The following is a 2,992-nucleotide window of genomic DNA, read 5'->3' on the forward strand; positions in this document are numbered from 1 at the left end:
AGTCCCTCTTTCCTTTTCTTTTTTTTTTTTTAAACTGCAGCCAATTATGTTGTAACTAAAAGTACCCTTAATTATGTCAGGGACTAACCTAAACAAATTTACTAGCATGACAAAAAATTGCCAGGGTTGATTAGTGACTCAACCATACAGTGGTTGATGCATGGAGAGATTTTGTTATTAGACTGCTTGCCACCACTGTTGCATTTTTTTTGGATGCAGGATCTGCAAAATAATTTCCCCACTTGCAGTTGTGCTTCTAAGGTCTGTGGCTATTCATTCTTGTTCTTCCTTCGCTTCTGGTAGTTTAAGTATTTTTTTCTTACTTGTTTATTGAATGCAAGGTTAATCCTCCTTAGATTTCCCATGCACTTGCAGCTTCTAATGCTAGGCACTGAAAAGCATCCATCTCTGATGTGTTCATTTAACTATAGTTAATTAACTGAGAGAGATCAGGAGCAATTTAGCACGTGCATTTTTTTCATTTTGTTCTTTCCAGGCATCACAAATTGCCAGTCATTTAGTGGTAAATCTAGTACTTGAGCACTCTTTCCTTGAGTGTGGACTGGAGCAGGAGCTGAAATGTTTCAAAGGATCAGCTGTACAAATGTGCATGCCCTTTGAAATGTTCCAAAAGCAGCTAAAGTGCTCCAAAACAGTACGTCTTTAAAAGAGAGCTATTATTACATGTATACAGGGAGAGAGGACTCGTATCCCACAGTCCCCTGCTCTCCCCTCCCCACTCCACTTGCTGAACAGAGTGGAAGAATCACTTCCTGCAGTTTGCAAGTGACACTCCAGTTAATACAACCCAGGATACCGTCAGCTTTTTTTGTAATAAGACCACACTGTTGGTTTATATTAAGCTTATGGTCTCCTGTTACTCCCGAGTCCTTCTCAGCAGGACTGCAGTCAGTTTGTGCATGCAATTGTTCCATCTCAAGTGCAGGACTTAGCACTTGTTGAATTTCGTTTGGTTGAGCGCAGACCATTTTTCCAGCCTATCTTGGTCATTCTTGATCCTAGCCCTACCCTGCAGTGTCTGCAACTCCACCCAACTTGATGTCATCCACAATTTTGTTAAGTATGAACTCAGTCCCATCATCCAAATCATTAATGAAGATGTTAAATAATACCAGACCTAGGACAGGCCTGTGGGGAACCCCTTTTGATACCTCCTCCCAACTAGACATTGAGCACTACTCGCTGAGTACAATAATCCAACTAGTTATGTATCCACCTTCCAGTACTTTCATCTAATCTGTATTTCCTTAGCTTATTAATGAGACCATTGCAGGAGAGGGTGCTAAAAACCTTACTAAAGTCAAGGTACATCTCATCCACTGTTCTCCCTCCATACATGGAGCCTGTCACCTTATAATAGAAGGAAATCAGGTTGGTCAGGTGTGGCCTGCTCTTGGTTAATCCATGCTGGCGTCCTGATCACCTTTTTCTCCTCTAGATATTTCAAAATTGATTCCTTGACAACCTGCTCTATGATCTATCTGGGTATCAAAGTCAGATGTACTAATCTGTAATTTCCTGCATCTTCCTTCTTCCTTTTCTTAAAGATGGGCACTAAATTTGCCTTTATCCAGTCATCCAGGATCTTACATGACTGCCACCCGTTTTCATAGAGGAAAGCCAATGGCTCTAAAATTACTTCAGCTAATTCATTCAGTACCCTAGGGCATAACCACACATGCAGGCACGTGCACTTGCAGCAGCTCAAATAGCAGCAGCACAAATTTGTGCCAGAGATTTGTGCCTCAACACATGCGCCTGAACATGCACTTTGGTGTGGGGCAAGTTGTACAGGCACTGAAGCAGAGATGCCTGCACCTCCATCCTAGCTGCTAGTGGGCCATGTGTGCACAGTTGGCCTTTGTGCAGCACTGCTGTCTTGTTTTCTGATGCACCTACTCTGCCACCTGGGCAGCTGTTGCCCAGAAGATACGCTTTGAACTGTTGAAGCATGTCCTCTTGGCCCCAAATGGCCAGGTCAGCCACCTCTGCCCTCCAGCTGGGTCCCCGGTGCTGGCCCTGGGCAAGTTCCTCTGCCTGGGTCTCACCACTTGCCTCACCAGCAGAGATCCTGGTGTTCCCTGTTAAAAATTGCAAATTCTCTGACAAAAAAACCCAAATTATCTCATTAAAATACTGAAAATCCATGTTCTTCCATGATTAAAATGAAATGCCACTATATAGAGATAAGTTAGGCAATGTTTCATTGATATAGTTACCATTTTAAAGCAATTTGGAAGCCTACCAGTGCCTCTATTATCATATTAAATAAGTTCTAAATATCTATACACTTTGGCATTTGCGTTTGGTTTTTTATCATAGAAAAATCGGAGTTGCCCCTGCCCCCTTTGCTCACCAGGATATGGGATGCTGAGCAGCACTGAGATGCGGATGCTGACTTCAAAGCATCTTCTCTAAGTAACCCCTAATCCAGTGATTCTCAACCAGGGTGCTGTGGCACGCTGGGCTGATGCCAGATTCTTTGAAAGGTGCCTTGAGGTTTATCTCCATAAACAAGGTATAAGAAGATAAGTGGATAAGTGCAGGCCCAAGCTTGCCCCTGGGTGAATGATCCCCCATCCCTACTGCCCAGCTCCTCTGCAAGGAGGAAAGTACTTTAGTATATACATTAGTTTTGGAATTGGGTGACACTCAGTTCACAAAAGTCAAGTCCAGTGAGGGGTGCCTTGAGTCCAGAAAGGTTGAGAACTATTGCCCGAATCTGTTTTTCCACTCCCAGTAATGCCAACTCTCATTAAAAAAAAAAAATCACAAGACTCCTGATTTCCAATCACAAGACTCATGATCTCCTGATAGATCAAATCTTGGGATTTTTTCTTCTGCTGCGTGTAGAGAGCACCAAGCTGGTAACTCTGTAGAGAGGAAGCTGCAAGGGGAGAGAGAAGGGGCGGGGGGTATAGATCAAGGCCCCCATGGTGAGGGAGGCTGCTCAATCGAGTCTGCTGGAGCA

This window comes from Gavialis gangeticus, unplaced genomic scaffold (genome assembly GCF_001723915.1).
Source record: "Gavialis gangeticus isolate Ggan-Ray unplaced genomic scaffold, GavGan_comp1, whole genome shotgun sequence".
In the NCBI taxonomy this organism is placed as follows: domain Eukaryota; kingdom Metazoa; phylum Chordata; order Crocodylia; family Gavialidae; genus Gavialis; species Gavialis gangeticus.